The sequence below is a fragment of the Mesoplodon mirus genome (assembly GCF_964341445.2).
Source record: "Mesoplodon mirus genome assembly, chromosome: 1".
Classification (NCBI taxonomy): Eukaryota; Metazoa; Chordata; class Mammalia; order Artiodactyla; family Ziphiidae; genus Mesoplodon; species Mesoplodon mirus.
The window spans coordinates 24,591,204-24,609,551 of NC_138976.1; the positions used below are offsets into that span (position 1 = coordinate 24,591,204).

General features: G+C 45.9%; 1 long non-coding RNA gene across 2 annotated transcripts in view; it reads right to left on the reverse strand.

Annotated features, from left to right (window-relative positions):
• LOC309808551 overlaps positions 1–18,348 on the reverse strand; it is an 85,735-nt gene that overhangs the window by 73 nt on the left and 67,314 nt on the right. The window lies entirely within an intron of this gene.

Consider the following 18,348-nt stretch of genomic DNA (forward strand, 5'->3'; position numbering starts at 1 on the left):
ATCAGGGAGAACACATGGCATGCTGGAGCCAGCGTGTGCCAGCTCATGAGAGTTGATTGCTAAATTTTCAGGAATCTCGCATGTCAGTGCTTAGACATAGCCGTTAATAAAAATAAATTATTGGGACTTCCCTGGTGGTCCAGTGGTTAAGACTCCACCCTCCCAATGCAGGGGGCCCGGGTTCAACCCCTGGTCAGGGAACTAGATCGCGCATGTCGCAACTAAAGATCCCGCATCCCGTAACTAATAAGATCCTGCATGTCTCAACTAAGATCGGGTGCAGCCAAATAAATAAATAAATATTTTTTTAAAAAAAAGGAAAGGGGGGCCTCCCTGGTGGCGCAGTGGTTGAGAGTCCGCCTGCCGATGCAGGGGATACGGGTTCGTGCCCCGGTCTGGGAGGATCCCATATGCCGCGGAGCGGCTGGGCCCGTGAGCCATGGCCGCTGGGCCTGCGCATCCGGAGCCTGTGCTCCGCAACGGGAGAGGCCACAACAGTGAGAGGCCCGCATACCGCAAAAAGAAAAAAAAAAAAAAAAAAAAAAAAAAGGAAAGGGGAGGATAGGAGAAGTCCACAGTTTTAATAAATAAATAAATGATATGAACTTACAATTTCATAAATAATATTTGAAACAAAGGTTAACACTCCAAACTCATCACTTCCTAATTATTTTACTTTATTTTACTACGATCTTTGAGGTTGAGGTTGAGGTTGAGGTTTTTCACGTCTACTGTATCTGTATGGTGGGAATACTAGGTAATGGTCTGCTCCCATGCATCTCTCCCCAACTCCATGCTGATAGTGACATCATGTCAGTAGCTTGAAACTGGCAGTGGTGGGAGTATTTACACCATGGAAATGGGCAAAGGCTACAAATCAGGACTTGGTTTAATGCTTTATTGCTTGTCTAGAGGCTGGATTCTGGACTTTAAAATGTGATGGAAAAAATGTTAATAATACAGATTTACTTTAAAAGTCTGTTATATCTACGGTTTTTTAAATATTATGAATAGCACCAAAATATGAGGAAATACTTCTAATACTTGAAAACTATTATCTGATTCAGCAAAAAAGTTATCTTTGTCATTAATGACTGAGTGAAGTTCCATTATATGTCTTCATTATTTCACTTTTGTCTTAACGCATTAGTGTAAATGAATATATCAGCCAACATTTATGAAAGAACTTCACTCAGTGACATGAGTGACTTCCTGGCTGAATCCTATGATAACCAAGCATTTGTTCGTAGTTTGATTTTGTAATGCTATTGTTGTTGATAGAATTATAAAAACTAATAGTGGATTTCACAAGGAATAGCAGAACTGAAGTTAAAGGTGTATGGAATTTACAATAAAGAGTATTGCATATTATTATTTGTAAATTGTGTGCCACACATTCTTTGTATCAGGAGAATGTATAGCAAACTTACGTACAGATATATATGCATACATATTTTTTAAGAGAGCCTTGTTAAACATTTACCAACATACCACTGGTAGGACTCAGGAAAAGACAGGGTGGACGTGGGTAGAGAAGGGTGTAGAGTAGGGATTGTAAAATGGGTTCTGTAGCAGAGTGACACTGTAGGAGATGATGTGGCTGCTATCTCTCAACAGGGGACCAACATCCTCACTGCCCTAGATTCCCCTGGCCCGGGTCCCTGGCCCAGACAGCTTTCAGGAGGGAGGAGGAGGCCCTGCGTGGGGTGGCTCCCGACCTCCCAGTGAGTGAGCCTGGCTGGAGGTATGCTGAGCCCAACCACCCCAGGAGGAAATGCCTTGAGGTGGTTGGAGAGAGGGGCCCTGCACAAAGCATCCTAGAGGTGAAGTAGCCAGAAGTGGGAGGGCCCAGAGATCTCCCCACATAGTGCCAGCCCTCTTGAGGTCAAAGAGGAAACAAGTGCAAGTAGGGGAAGTTGGGGCAGAGATGGGAGGTCTAGACTGGCTGAGCTGTCTCCAGGGGACTCTGCACACCCAATCTGGGACCTGTGTTTCTGCCCTTCAAGGACACACACTGCAACCCTTGAGGGCATTGGTCTTTGCCTGATTCTGCCATTGCTTTGTTCTGTTTTTGTTTTTGTATTGGGGGTAGATAAACGAAACTTCATCTAATGCAAACCAAAGCTTGTGTTTTGTTTTTTGTTTTTTATAACTGAAGTGTAGTTGACATACAAAATTATATTAGTTTCAGACATACAACATAGTGGCTGGACATTTATATACAAAACAAATTGCCACAATAAGTCTAGTAATCATCTGGCACCATACAAAGTAATTAAAATGTTATTGACTAAATTCCTTATGTTGTACATTACATTTCCATGACTCATTTATTTTATAAATGGAAATTTTCCTCTTAATCCCCTCCGCCTATTTCACCCAACCTGCCACCCCGCTTCTTCCATTACTCTGAATCTTAGCGAGACAGGCAACTCCAGGAAGCTCTCTGTCCTTCATTGTGTATGCCTGTCCTTACTTTCCTCACTACTTACTTTTCTTCTATAGTTTTAAATCTCTGTGTCTGTAGTCAGATTCCTCTTTTAACCCCTGCCCTTATTTTTGTTCTTGATGTTGTTTGTGTCTCTTTCCCCTTAATTATTCCTAAGACCAGGCTATTTTATCAGTTTTTCAAAGAACTGGCGTTTCATTTTGTTGATCATTTGTATTGGGTTTTTTGCTTGATTTGGTTGTTTCTATTTCAATAATTTCTCATTTTAACTATATCTGTTTCTTCCTTACACTTCTCTGGGTTTATTTTATTGTTTTCTAGCCTTTTGGATTGAAAGTTCAGTGATTCCACTCCTTATTTTTAAAGTTTTCTCTTTTCATAGTGAGGACCATTAAAGTTATACATTTCCCTCTGAGTACTGCTTTGGCAACATTTCACAGATCTGATATCCAATCATTCAACAACTATTTGTTAAGTACCTACTAGGTACTAAGAACTAAGAAATGGTGCTCCCATCATACAGTTCTAACTAGTGTAATTTCCATTTGGATTTCTCTTTAACCCAAGAGTTATTTACAAGGGTTTTTATTTCCAGGTGTATGGAATTGCAAGGGGGAGCTATCTTTCTTTTTTTTTTTTTTTTTTTTTTTTTGCGGTACACGGGCCTCTCACCGTCGTGGCCTCTCCCGCCGCGGAGCACAGGCTCCGGACGCGCAGGCCCAGCGACCATGGCCCACGGGCCCAGCCGCTCCGCGGCATGCGGGATCCTCCCGGACCGGGGCACGAACCCGTGTGCCCCACATAGGCAGGCGCACTCTCAACCACGGCGCCACCAGGGAAGCCCGGAGCTATCTTTCAATAACTTAATTCTAGCTTTGCATTCTGGTCAGCGAATATAGTTTGCTTGATGGCAGCATTTTGGAGTTCATTGAGATTTCCGCTCCCTACTATTTATTCTTAACATTAAAAAAAATTGCTGTAGGGACTTCCCGGGTGGCATAGTGGTTACGAATCCACCTGCCAATGCAGGGCACACGGGTTTGATCCCTGGTCCAGGAAGATCCCACATGCCGCGGAGCAACTAAGCCCATGCACCACAACTACTGAGCCTGTGATCTAGAGCCTGTGAGCCACAACTACTGAGCCCACATGCCATAACTACTGAAGCCCGCATGCCTAGAGCCCGTGATCCACAAGAAGAGAAGCCAATGCAATGAGAAGCCCAAGCACCGCAGTGAAAAGTAGCCCCCACTCACTGCAACTAGAGAAAGCCCGCATGCAGCAATGAAGACCCAATGCAGCCAGAAGTAAATAAATAAATTAATTTATCCAAAAAAAAATTTGATGTAAAATACACACTCAGTAAAGTGCATAGATGAATTTTCACAAACATATATATCTATGTCTATGTCATGTGGATTAACATAAAGAAAATTACCTAGACCACAGAAGACTTCTTCTTGCCCCCTCCGAGTCAATATCCCTCAGAGTTCCTCAGAAAACTAAAAATAGAACTACCATATGATCCAGCAATTCTACTCCTGGGTATATATCCAAAGAAAGTGAAAACACTAATTTGAAAAGATATATGCACCCCATTGTTCACAGCAGGAGCAGCACCACCATTATTTACAATAGCCACAACATGGAAGCAACCTAAGTGCCCATCAACAGACGAATGGATAAGGAAGATGTAATATATATATAAATATATACAATTCTTTTTGCTTCTTCGTATTTTCTCTTTTGTATTTAGATATCTAGGATTGAGGTGTTTTCTTTCATTTGGCTTTATCCTCTCTTGAAGAGCTGTTCTAAAATTCCTGATTTACCTGGTTGCTTCAGGATCAGCTCACAGAATCTTGTTTTTAGGTTAGATACAAACAAAATTAATCATACTTGGTGTAAATATATATATATATATATATATATACACACACACACATATATATCAATCTCCTATTGAACTACATATACATATATATGTACATATAATGGATTACTACTCAGCCATAAAAAAAATGAAATTTTGCCATTTGCAACAACATTGATGGACCTGGAGAGTATTATGTTTAGTGAAATAAGTCAGACAAAGAAAGAAAAATAATGTATGTTATCAATTATATGTAGGATCTAAAAAATAAAACAAATGAATGAATATAACAAAACAGAAACAGACTCACAGACATAGAGAACTAGTGTTTACCAATGAGGAGAGGGAAGGGGGAGGGGTAAAATAGGGGTAGGGGATTAAGAGATACAAACTACTATGTATAAAATAAATAAGGTACAAGGATACATTGTACAGCACAGGGAATATAGCCAATATTTTATAATTATTTTAAAAGGAGTATAGTCTATAAAAAATTTGAATCACTATGTTGTACACCTGAAACTAATATTGTAAGTCAACTATACCTGTTTTAAAAAAGCCAGATACACACACACACACACACACACACACACACAATAACCCTGAGAGATGTTATCCTGATTAGTTTTTTCGTTTCTAAGTTTTAAAAATCCTTATAAATGGAATCATACAATATGTATTCTTTTGTGCCTAGTTTCTTTCACTCTACATTATGTCTGTAAGAGTCATCATGTTTTTGAGTGTAGCAATGTTTTATTTCATTTTCACTGAGGCATAGTAGTCCATTGTACAAATACATTACAATTTATCCACTCTCCTACTGAAAGACACTTAGGTTGGCCAATGTCTGCCTATTAAAAATAGTGCTGCTATGAACATCATCTGGAGTGCTTGTCAGAAATGCACAATCCTGTATCCCACGCTCTTGGATTGGAAGAATTAATATTGTTAAAATGGCCATACTACCCAAAGCAATCTATAGATTTAATGCAACCCCTATCAAATTACCCATGACATTTTTCACAGAACTATAACAAATAATCCTAAAAGTTATATGGAACCATAAAAGACCCAGAATTGTCAAAGCAATCCTGTGGAAAACAAACAAAGCAGGAGGCATAACCCTCCCAGACTTCAGACAATACCACAAAGCTACAGTAATCAAAACAGGAAGGTATTGGCACAAAACAGACATATGGACCAATGGAACAGAATAAAGAGCCCAAAAATAATGGACAATTAATCTTCGACAAAGGAGGCAAGAATATACAATGGGGAAAAGACAGTCTCTTCAGCAAGTAGTGTTGGATAAGTTGGATAGCCACATGTAAATCAATGAAGTTATTAGAACACACCCTCACACCATACACAAAAATAAACTCAAAATGGCTTAAAGGGGCTTCCCTCGTGGCTCAGTGGTTGAGAGTCCGCCTGCTGATGCAGGGGACATGGGTTCGTGCCCCGGTCCGGGAAGATCCCACATGCCACGGAGCGGCTGGGCCCATGAGCCACGGCCGCTGAGCCTGCACGTCCGGAGCCTGTGCTCCGCAACGGGAGAGGCCAGAACAGTGAGAGGCCCGCGTACCGCAAAAAAAAAAAAAAAAAAAAATGCTTAAAGACTTAAATATAAGACATGACACCATAAAACTCCTAGAAGAGAACACAGGCAAAACATTCTGACATAAATCATACCAATGTTTTCTTTTTTTTTTTCATATGAATGTTTTCTTAGGTCAGTCTCCAAGGCAATAGAAAGAAAAGCAAAAATAAACAAATGGGACCTAATCAAACTTACAAGCTTCTGTAGAGCAAAAGAAACCATAAACAACAAAAAGACAACCTACGAACTGGGAGAAAATATTTGCAAATGATGCAACCGACAAGGGCTTAATTTCCAAAATAGACAAACAGCTCATACAACTCAATAACAAAAAAACAAACAACCCAATTGAAAGATGGGCAGAAGACCTAAATAGACATTTTTCCAAAGAAGACATACAGATGGCCAATAGGTACATGAAAAGATGCTCAACATTGCTAATTATTAGACAAATGCAAATCAAAACTATAATGAGGGCCTCCCTGGTGGCGCAGTGGTTGAGAGTCCGCCTGCCGATGCAGGGGACACGGGTTCGTGCCCCGGTCTGGGAGGATCCCATATGCCGCGGAGCGGCTGGGCCCGTGAGCCATGGCCGCTGGGCCTGTGCATCCGGAGCCTGTGCTCCGCAACGGGGGAGGCCACAACAGTGAGAGGCCCGCATACCGCAAAAAACAAACAAACAAAAAAAAAAAAAAAAAAAAAAAAACTATAATGAGGTACCACCTCACACCAGTCAGAATGGCCATCATTAAAAAGTCTACAAATAATAAATATTGGAGAGGGTGTGGCGAAAAGGGAACCTTCCTCCACTGTTGGTGGGAACGTAAATTGGTGCAGCCATTATGGAAAACAGTATGGAAGTTTCTCAAAAAACTAAAAATAGAGTTGCCATATGATCCAGCAATTTCAATCCTGGCCATATATCTGGACAAAACTGTAACTGGAAAAGATACATGCACCCCTATTGTTCATAGCAGCACTATTTACAATAGCCAAGACATGGAAACAACCTAAATATCCATCGACAGATGAATGGATAAAGGTGTGATATGTATATACAGTGGAATATTACTCAGCCATAAAAAGAATGAAATAATGCCATTTGCAGCTATATGGATGCACTTAGAGATTATCATACTAAGCAAAGTGAGTCAGAAAGAGAAAGACAAATGCCATATGATATCACTTATATGTGGAATCTAAAATACGACACAAAGGAACATATCTATGAAACAGACTCACAGACATAGAGAACAGACTTGTGGTTGCCGAGGGGGCAGGGGGTGGGGGAGGGAAGTATTGGGAGTTTGGGATCAGCAGATGCAAACTAGTATATATAGGATAGATAAACAAGGTCCTACTGTGTAGCACAGGGAACTATATTCAATATCCTGTGATAAACCAAAATGGAAAGGAATATGTAAAAGAATATATATATATGTATAACTGAGTCACTTTGCTGTACAGCAAAAATTAATGCAACATTGTAAATAACTATACTTCAATAAAATTTTTAAAAAAGAAAGAAACAGAAATGATCAGGAAAAAAAATGCACAATCCTGTCCCTGCCCCAAACCTATCACCCTGGTCCTCCAGGAGCTGGACCCAGGAATCTGCATTTTAACAAGTATCCCCAGGTGATTCTACTGCTCATCAGATGTGAAAACCTTCCTGGATTCCATGTTTCCATGGGCTATGGACCAGTGAGAAGAATTATCACCATCCCAGGCAGCCTGGGTCCTTCCCTGTCCCCTTCTGAGAACAGCAGTTACAACTGGGTCCTCCCCTTGCCCCACTGTCTCCTCGTCTTTGCTCCTAAAAGCCCAAGCAAAGAATGTGGATGATTTGTCAGAACTACCAATAAGTTTGGGTGGATCTGGTCCCTTTCCTCACTGTACCCGTAGGAAAACTGAGGTCAGAGGATGAAGGAGGCAGGGTCCAGGGAGAGCCTACAATAAGAAAAAAGCCCTGCAGAAGGAAATCCCTTAGTCCCAAGTCTCCTGGGAGTATCAGAGTTCAGGAAAGGGCTTATGTTGTCATAAAATAAGCATGGCCTTGGGAATCAGACAGACCTGAGGTCAGATTCTAACTCCTCTCCTTGAGGCAAATAAATGGAGGTTTCTGAGCTTCGGGTCCCAATCTTGAAAATGGGATTAGAGCTGATTAGGATTAGAACTAACATATATGAAGTGCCTGGCACATGGTATGTATGTGCAGAATAAACAGATGTGATGATTAGTAGGAGACTCTGTATCAACCAGAAAGTCCTGTCACACTGTCTGGAATGTTACACAGTTTGGGTAGCAGGAGTCGAGGGAGAAAGGAATGCTGGCTTTCCCAGTGCTTCACCTACTGTCTTTAGGTTCTTCCTTCCTCTTGTGACCTGCATGCCTGAACTCCAAGTTCACCTGGGAACTGTCCCATTTCCTGAGCAGCGACTGTGGGCTGGGTCCTGTGAGGGGCACTGGGGTTTCAGTTCCTGCCCAGAGGAGCACCCAAGCTGACAGACAGGCAGGCGTGTGTATGGAGAGCTGCAGTTAAGAGGGCAAAGTGAGAGTCCACGGGAGGAAGCAGAGTTTGGGGCGGGTCCCAGGGCCCAGGGCAGGCAGGGGCCAAGATGAATGCAAGCCTGGCAGTCTACAGATGGGTAAGCGCAAGGTCAGGGACTTGGGCAAACACTCCTAGTGGCCCTAAAACCAGGCTGCCTTGCCTCTCCTTCTATTTTGGAGTTTATCTTTTAGGGAAAGCTGAATTGATACACTGTCAATAAAGAGCCCAGCAGCTATGTAAGAGCTTAGTATGAACTTGTAGGCAGAAAGCTAATCAAATATGCTAAGCAAACAGATTCACAAAGTCTTTTGTATGCCTATCTGAGCTAATATTTCAGAAAGAAAGAGGGCACCCCTTCCCCCCCAACCTCTGCACAGTACATGTGAATTTGTGTTACTAAATACTGTTTACAAAGCATTTTGGTCTCAAAATCACCTCTACGTGGATGTTCAGATGCAAGAGAAAGAACTCGCCTTAAAGAGCACTTTGCTCTTTTCAGGGCCACTCTTGGTGTGTGAGTCCTGGGAGTCCAGAGGCCTGTGTTTTAGCCAATCTGTGCTTGACTTGCTCTGTGTCCCTCTCTGGGCCTCAGCAGCTCTGTGAAATGTGAGCATTAGGCTAGTTGCCTCCCAGGGCTCCTGCAGATCCAGAGTTCTGGGACCCTGCCATCTTTTTCTGGATACTTGTAACAACCCTGGGAGGCAGACATCATCATGCCCATTATACAGATGGAGAGTCAAGGCTCCGAGGTCACCAGAGAGTCAGAGGCTGAGCCAGACCAGAACCCAGAGCCCCAGACCTTTCCTGAGTATTCCTTCCAGAAATCCATGTGTGTATACATCCATGGATATCAGGGTGCGTGTTTCCACATGTGCCCCAGAGCTGCCCTGCAGTTGTTCCTGGATGCTGCGTGTGCAGACCCATAGGCTGGGCCGGGCCTGTTCCAGGCAGTTCCACCCTGTGGGAGGTGGGGGAGAAGGAAGGAGTGGGGAGGGAGCTACACCTACATTTTTGTGCTGCACACGGATTTCAGCTGCTGCAGCTCAGGCTCCTGACTGCTGTGTACTTAGCTAAGTCTGAGTGACTCCATACACGGGCAGTGAGCTGGAACGCTCCCCTCCAAGCATCACAACTGTGAGTTCCTCTCACAGCTGGGATCCAGGCCTACGGCAGCATCCATGGATCTGCACGCAGAAACAAATGCATACATGCACATACACACGCACACACAAACATGCACGCATGCACACACACGTGGCAAACTTTTTTCCCCACTCTGGTCCCAGTTTTCTCATCAGTAAAATGGGAGACAACTCTCTTTGCCTTGCCAGAGGATCCTTTGAGCTCAGAGACATTGCAGTTAACTTTGAAAACTGTAAAGAACTGGGAAAGACCCTGCTGAGATAACGCTCATCCACATGAATGGCAGAGGATGGGTTTTTTTTCCTTTTTCTCAAATAATAAAAGAAGCCATGTGAGCTGCCTTTAAAGGAGACTAGATAAATTTACTCTAGTTTTATCTTAATACAAAACTGGCGATTTCAACCTCAGAATCACACTATCCAGTGTGCCCTCCTCCTGCCAAATCTGGAATGGTTTGATTGCAGAGAATATCCTGACTCACAATTCAAAAGGAAGCTGGTACAGTGAAGTGGTTAACAGAATGGACTCTGGAATCAGACTGCCTGGCTTCTAATCCCAATTCTGCTGCTTGCTAATTGTGTCACGGTGCCTCGGACGTGTTATTAATGGTCTTGTGCCTCAGATTCCCCATCTGTCAGGTGGGATTTCACTGGATAGCTATGAGTATCTAGCTATCATTCAAAACTGTTCCATAAGAGTGGCTTTCTTTTTTTTTTTTTTTTTTTGCGGTACGTGGGCCTCTCACTGTTGTGGCCTCTCCCGTTGCGGAGCACAGGCTCCGGACCCGCAGGCTCAGCGGCCATGGCTCACGGACCCAGCCGCTCCGCGGCATGTGGGATCCTCCCGGACCGGGGCACGAATCTGTGTCCCCTGCATCGGCAGGTGGACTCTCAACCACTGCGCCACCAGGGAAGCCCCAAGAGTGGCTGTTTTTGATGGACATATTCAAGGTCACTCAGAGATTCATTGCCAGTGCCAAGGCTAACCCAGAGCTCTCCTGTGTCCCCTCCATTCTACACTGGCTTTGAGAGAACCCTCTGTTTTCGGAGGGAAGGCAGGTACTCTGCCCCAGCTCCCTGCCCACAGCTTTGTCTAAGGTCCCATGGGAGGTTTTAATGAGGGAAACTCAAACTCTCACTGGTTAAATGCAAAAAGGTGGGGCTTTCTGCTCCACCCTCTACCAGTGATAGCATCAATATCACCGTCATCTGTGCCTGGACACCAGTGTCTTGTGGCAGAGGGTTTGAAACCCTGAGGGCTGTAAGGACTCAAAAATTTATTGGAAAAGGAATAAATGAAGAGTTGGGCTCCAATTTCTGCTCTGCCCTGACAAGCTGGATGACCCAGGCAAGTCACTTCATCTCTCTAAGCCTTTGGAGAGAACAACATTGGTTGCGGTTCTTAAGGCTAGGATTTGATAGGATCAGAAATGTCACACTCCCAAGGATGCTGATAAAAAGCATTTGCTCAGCTTGGTGAAAGTGTGAGGAGAAATCAAACATGGAGACTGACTCTAACCTGCTAAGCTGCCAAGAGCCATCGTAAGACCTCATTATTGAAAAATTACTTATGACGGTAATTTTATTTGCAATTCAATCACAACACAAGAAGCCAAGACACAAAAGATCAAGTCATGGAAGCTGTCTGTTGTGAAGGCAGCTGCCCAGAGGGTGAAAACTGGTGAGGCTTCAGGCTGTGAGTGAGCACTGCGGTAAAAGGGCTAAGCACGTGGCTTTTGGTGTTAGCCAAACCTGGGTTTGAATCCCTGCTTGGTCACTTACTAACAGCTGATTGACCTTAGATAAGTCCCTCAACCCTCTGCATCTCAGCTTCCTCATCTGTAAAATGGGCATGATGATCATGGCCCACGTGGCTGTGTGCAGGATTACATAAGGTGAGGCAGTGGAAAGCTCCCAGCACATAGTAAGCTCAATAAATGGAAGATGTTGGTCTCATTTCAGATTCTCTTGCCTTGGTGTGAGAGAAATAAAACTCAAGTAGTTTTATTTCTTAACAAAGAAAGCTTAAGCAAAGAAGGCATTTTATTGCTTTAAGTAACCAAGAAGGGCAAGGGTGGAGCTGGCCTCAGGGAGGTCTGGTACCAGGGACTCAGACACCAAGACACTGTCTTCTCAGCTTCTCATCTCTAACTGTTGGCTTCATTTCATCCTGCCACAGACAGGCTTCTCCATGGGTGTGGATTTGGCTTCCACAAGCTCTCCATCACATCAGGAGAGGATTCTTTCCCACCAGCTGAAAGAAACCCCAAGAAAGGACTCCAATTGGCCTGGTTTGGGTCACATGATCATCCTTGGACCAATCACAGTAGCCAGGAGGTTGGAGCCCTCTGATTGGCTCAGCCTGGGTCATGTGCCTAAGGCCTCAAGGGGTGTTTCTTCCTAGAATAAACAGAGGAAGGGGGTGCTGTGCAATTTTCTCCTTAGAGACACCAACATGTGGGTGGAGTTGGCGAACAGTTCTCTGCACCAGCTGCTGGGGATGGCATGAAGCCACTTCTTACAAGTGCTACATCCTCTTAGCGTGTCTCTGGTGCCATGTTTATCCTAAAATGTACTCTTTGTAGAAACAGCTCAACTTAATACAGCTTAATGCTGCCCAAATCCACCATCTTCAGCTGCTGTTTGCAGAGCTTATGCAGTGCTCACAGCAGATGGAGCCCAGGCACGATGGCAGTCTCCCTGGAGGGCAGAGTGGATCTTTCCTTGCCTCTACCCACCATCTCCAGACAGTGGGACCCTTGCCTCTGGTTCTGCCACTGACCCCGGGCTGCAGATCTCAAGGAGACTGGGAGTTCTGTACTTAAAGTAAAAAATGATAGCACTAGAAGGGACCCCATTTCACAGGTGGGGAGACTGGCCCATTTCACAGGTGGGGAGATGGAAGGCACAAGAGGACAAGGGGCCTGCCTACCCAAGGACACAAAGCTCCTTTGGAAACTGTGTCATCATCAAGCACCCTCAGCCTGTGGATATGGTAGGGCCTCAATAAAGGAATATTCCTGGCCTCCTGATTCCCAAGCCCATATCATTCTGCTTCCTCTTGAGCTTAAAAATCTTAATTTCTAGATCTAAAGTCCTTTCCCATTCTAAGGGGGATGGGTCCTTGGCCAGGAAGGGTAGGAATGACCAAAATGTTCACAATCCTAGCTGAAGTGACTGAGAAGTGGTGTGTGGTATTAGGGACAGGCAGATGGCGAGGAACAGATGGGAGCAAGGTGAATATACTCATCATCTTTTTACAATTTATGATTTGGTCCTGTGTGTGATAGGCAGGGCAGGGGGTCCATTCCCATCTGCTGTATCAGAAGACTGAAGCTCCAAGAGGGCAAGTGACTTACTCAGCCTTCCTTCCCTTCCAGCAAATTGTGGAGGCACTTAGACCCCTTCTCAAGTTTGGGAGTTTCAGCTTCTGGCTCACCAGCCCTCTGTAGCAGACACTTTGGTGGCTCACCCACATGCCCTCAGCCCCTGCTGCTCTGTCTGGGGGCTCTACCTGCTGGTCATTCCCAGCACAGGCCAGACATGCTAGGAAATTAAGAGTCCCCTCCCTGGCAGCAGTTTTCCACTGGTGGCTGACACGAGTTGGGGGATACATACCCCAGCTGCCTGGCCCCTCAGGTGGGTCAATGCCAAGGCTGTACACACCGGTTCCCAGAGTCCCCAGCATAATCAAGCTCCAGTTACTAACAGGGGCCACTTGCTTGATAATGTGCCATTTACTGTGCTCTTCCCCCTCCCTGTTTTACTTCCAGGCTCCCTGGCAGCATTTCTTGGGACCCCCTCCCAAATAAACTACTTGCACTTGAATCTTTGTCTTAGAGTCTCCTTCTAAAGTCACCCAAACTAAGAAAATCACCTTCTTTTGAAAAAAAGAGGGTGGACCGATTGGCTAAATAATGACAGATACAGACTATAAAAGGTAAATTCAAGTCAGGTCTAGAACTCCACAATGCCTGCCTGCCCCTTTCCCGGCTCCACCCTCACCAGTCCTGCAAGTTTCTCCACCACCCATTAAGGAGGCCATTACGTGTGAGGGCATCACAGGTCATGCTACTGAGAACCAGCACCATGCAGGGCTGACTCCATCCCTGAGCCCTGGGTGACAGTTTCCCATGGCTCTGACAAGCTGTCAGGAGTGAGTCGGCACAGGCTCTGCCTTCTCAGGCAGGCGGCTGGTCTGTCCTGATGCCACACATGAACCCAGCCTCATGTCACCCCGTTCCAGGACTGACCCTCTCCCTAGGATAACCTATGCCTGGGCCTGAGAACTAGAGTCGTGGAGTGGGTCATGGAATGCCGGAGCAGGAGACAGTCACAGGGACTGGGCTCCGCGTCTAACCCACCCATGGTAGGGGGAGGAGCTGAGACCTGGGGGCACAAGGTCTGTCCAAGGTCACACAATGCATCAGGAGTGGAACAGAGTATGAGCCCAGGCTTTTCTCCTTTTATTTCCAGTTTGATGCATTTGCTTCTCATTATCAGACTGTAGGGAAAGAGGAGAGGGGAGCAGGGCAGAAGAGCAGGAGCACTGGATTGAAGGCAGGCGGACCTCGGCTTAAAACCTGCTTTCACCAACTGTTGGCTGTGTGACCTTGGGCGAGTTACTCAGTTTCATGTACCTCAGTTTCCATGATTGTAAAGTCAAAGTTCTATTGCCTTTCCAACAGTGCTATTGGGAGGCTCAGCAGAGATAACCGAGGTGGAAGGCACCTGGTAATAAGAGATGCTCAATAAACACCGGGTGACTCTGAGTCTAAAAGGAGATCCCTCCCATTGTACAGGCTCCCACGTGGGTTAAACTCGACAGAGAGTTGATATAGAAGTGTCCTCACCATCTTCATCATCACTTCTAGAAAGTCTATAGCACAGTCTAGAATTTCCGGATGCAGAATTTCCGGATGGTGTCCTTTAGAGTAAGTGCTACTGCTGTGTGAGAAAAGATGCCACGTGAAAAAAGAACTGCACTGCCAAGTACATTTGGAAAGGGTGGCATTAACATCGACCAAGTTCACAGGCTGCAGGACCTGTCATGGCCTCTGCTCCTCCATGTGCTTTGCTCATATGCAGCATCTCCCAGCACATCTGACCGTATAACTCTTTTTTTTTTTTTTTGCGGTACACGGGCCTCTCACTGCTGTGGCCTCTCCCGTTGCAGAGCACAGGCTCCGGACGCGCAGGCTCAGCGGCCATGGCTCACGGGCCCAGCCGCTCCGCGGCATGTGGGATCTTCCCGGACCAGGGCACGAACCCGTGTCCCCTGCATCGGCAGGCGGACTCCCAACCACTGCGCCACCAGGGAAGCCCCCGTATAACTCTTTGTCAGGAGCATTAAATGTCTCCCAGTAGTTGGGAATGCTCCAGGAAGCAGTTTGGGAAACAGTTGCTGTCCAATGGAAAGGCCACCTGACTGAAGTCAGTTACTGTCACTTATTCATGTGACTTTAAACATGTTCCTGACCTGTATGGGCCTCAGTCTCCCCATCTGTAAAAAGAGAGGGGGAAGTGGAATCCCTAAGGCTGCTTCCAGTTCTGATGTGCTGGGATCTTGAAGCTCTTCTCCTCTACCATTAGCTCCCTGCTTGTAACACTACTTCACCCAACTCTGGCCAAGGACGGTGCTGGGAGAAGGGCAGAGGGTTCCAAGAGGGCACCGGCAAGCAGCCCCATGGCTGGTCTCAAATCTGCCCTTCAAACGTAAGTGGAACTGTGCTGGGCAGGGTGCAACCAGCCTCCTGCCTGGAGAGAATACAGGAGAGCTGCTGTCTTCCCCTCCTTCCTCCTCTGCCCTGCTGCCGGGACAGTCAGCCGCTGGGGGATTAAGAGTGGGCCCAGCGCCCATTCAAGCCATTCAACAAGACAGGAAGCCAAGCGCGCTCTTGCCCGCCCGTCTCTGCTGGGCAGGTCGGCAGGATTACACGCACTGTGCTGGGGAATCACACAAAGGGAGGCCCTGCCCATCAGGAAAGGCCGTGTCCAGGCGGGTGTGCACCGCCCGATGGCTGGGGCGGGCTGCTGGGCTGCAGCGCTAATCCTCTCCTCCATCAAGCCACAGGCTGCACCCTCACGGTGCCCAGAGCTGCCCTTTACCTGCACAGTGAGTGGTTTGGGGCTCCCAGGGGTACGAGGGGTGCCACCCATTACAATGCCTCCCAAGACAAAGTCCCCGCATCCACACATGAAGTTTCAGCCTGCGCGCAGGAGTCTTTTCTGAGCACAATGCAGAGACCTGCACAGAGGGCAGGCAAACAGGCAGGCGGGTGAGGACAAGTTCACCTCTCTGAGCCAGAGGCTCCTGAAGGCCTCTGGGGAACAGGCATGTTCATTTCCTCTACCTTCTTACAGCCACCATCTAATCCTTAACCTGGATCTGGCTTTGAAGGTGACTCGAACACAGACATGTCCCTGTCAGTTCCCAAGGGCCAATGGGCCAGATGTGACTGGACAGCCAGGCTCCGTGCAGATGGGTCCCACCTGGCCACTTGAAAACATGGGCATTCACTATCTGGGATCCTGTGATTTGCACTCCAGGTGACGCTGGGTGCCCTGAACTTCACTCATGCCTAATTTCAGCCATATCTGTGTACACCTGCGCTATTACTGATAATGTTTTTCTTTTTAACAACTTGCGTTTTAAATTGAAGTAACTTCTTTAGCCCTTTGCTAAGCTATAACATCTATGAAATCATGGGTCTCACATGCTAGTAGTTGCTAATACAATAAAAATAATTTCCCAACCATAAAAAAACATGGTAGGTCCTTAGACTACCTAAAATCAGCTTGGGAATTATCAGCGGTAAGTGACATAGAGAGAATGAGGCTGGATAGTCTCCAAGCCCCCTTCAACGTTTGGGAGCTGGGATTATAGGATACTGAGAATCCTCAATGCCACTGATTCCAAAATTCTCCACAGTCACCTAAGCCAGACCCTCAAGAGTCCTTCCAGACTCCCCGATGCAGTCACTAGGCAGTCCTGCCTCCTGAATACCTCTCGCATCCCCAGGGTCACTGCCTTGGTTCAGGCTTTCACCCACTCTCACTCGAACGCCTGCAGTAGCTCCTGGCTGGTCTGCCTGTACCTCCTGCCTCTAATCCCTCTCCACTCTGCAGCCAGAGCACTCTTTTGGCCATGCATATTAAAGTACCTGGAACATGGGAAACACTCCACTAATGACAGCTATGATATTTTTTAAGAATACAAATCTAATCATGTTTCTTTACTGCTTAAAAGCTTTCCATGGTTTCCCCATAGACCTCAGGATAAATGGAAATTGTAACCCAGTATGGAAGGCTCTTTCTGATCTAGCCCCTACCTAGTCCTTGGGCTGTGTTTTCCATCATTTCCCAACTCTAACCCTGTGTTTCAGTGAAACCAGAACACTGAGGTGTCCACGTGTGCCACGCTGTTTCATGCCTCTGTGCTTTTGCTGATTCTGTCTCTTCTGCCAGGAATGTTCCCCCTTCCCTGACTGCCACCTCTTCCTCAGATGTCTAGCCAATTTAGGATCTTACTAAATTGCATCATCCTCTCTGTATCAGTTAGCTTCTGCTGCATAACAAACCAAAACATAGTGGTTTACAACAAAAAACACTGATTATTTCTCATAAGTCTGTGGATTGGGTGGATGGTTCTTCTAGTCTAGGCTGACTCAGCTAGGGCCAGATGGTCTGGAGTGGCCTCACTCACATGTCAGCGGCCTCGGTTGGTATGTCTGGGATAGCAAGGATGGATAGAGTCTCTCTGGACATGATCTCACCCTCCAGGAGGCTAGCTTGGACTTGTTTACATGGTGGACTCAGGTTCCCAGCAACAAGAGAAAGGGCAAGCCCCAGTGTGCAAGTGCTTGTGAAACCTCTGTTTACATCACATTTGCAGATGTTCACTGGCCAAAGCAAGTCACCAGATTCAAGGGGTAGAGAGTGGAAGAGTAGCAAAGTCATATTGTAAAAGGAGTGCATATTAGCATTGGAGGTAATTATGCTCTTTTATAAAACCCCACATTTTCTGAAATTTTCTACAGTGAAAAACTCTTGTCTTCCTGGTACATGTTTTCCCCTTATTCTGGTAACATCACCCTCCTTTCTCTTGAAGAACTAGTCCCTCCTCACTTCAGTCAAAATCCCTCCCCCAGCCACAGTACCTCATCCCCTGGGCTATGGTGATTGGCCCAAAGGTCAGGCATATGACCCAACAAAAGCCATTCAGTATTCTTCCCTAGGATTTTTAAATTGGAGCTGGAAGTAAAGAACCTTCTCCTCTCGGATGAGGAAGCTGGGAAGACACGCCCAGAACTACCAGCAATCATGAAGCTGCCAAACCTACATGAAACCATATCCTAACCATCCCAGGATTTGCTCACAGGAACCAATTAATGCCCCCTATTTGCCTAAGTTGATTAGAATATCTATCACATGCACCCAGAGTCCTGACCACCTCACCTTTCCTGGTCCCAGGCAGAAGTGACCATACCTCCTCCCTTGTTCCACTATTATACCTGGGGTTCACCTCAATTATCAAGTTTTGGCTACATGACATCAGTCAAGAAATGGTAAAGCAGCTGACCTTCAGCAGCCAGGAAGGTCAACAGCACTGCACAAAAGATATCACCTTCTCAATGTTTCTGTTCAAAGGGGAATTCTTTTTCAGCTTGGATTCCAACCAGGAAATTATTCTTCCAACCAAAGGAAACAGATTATAACTCTCAGAATTGTCAC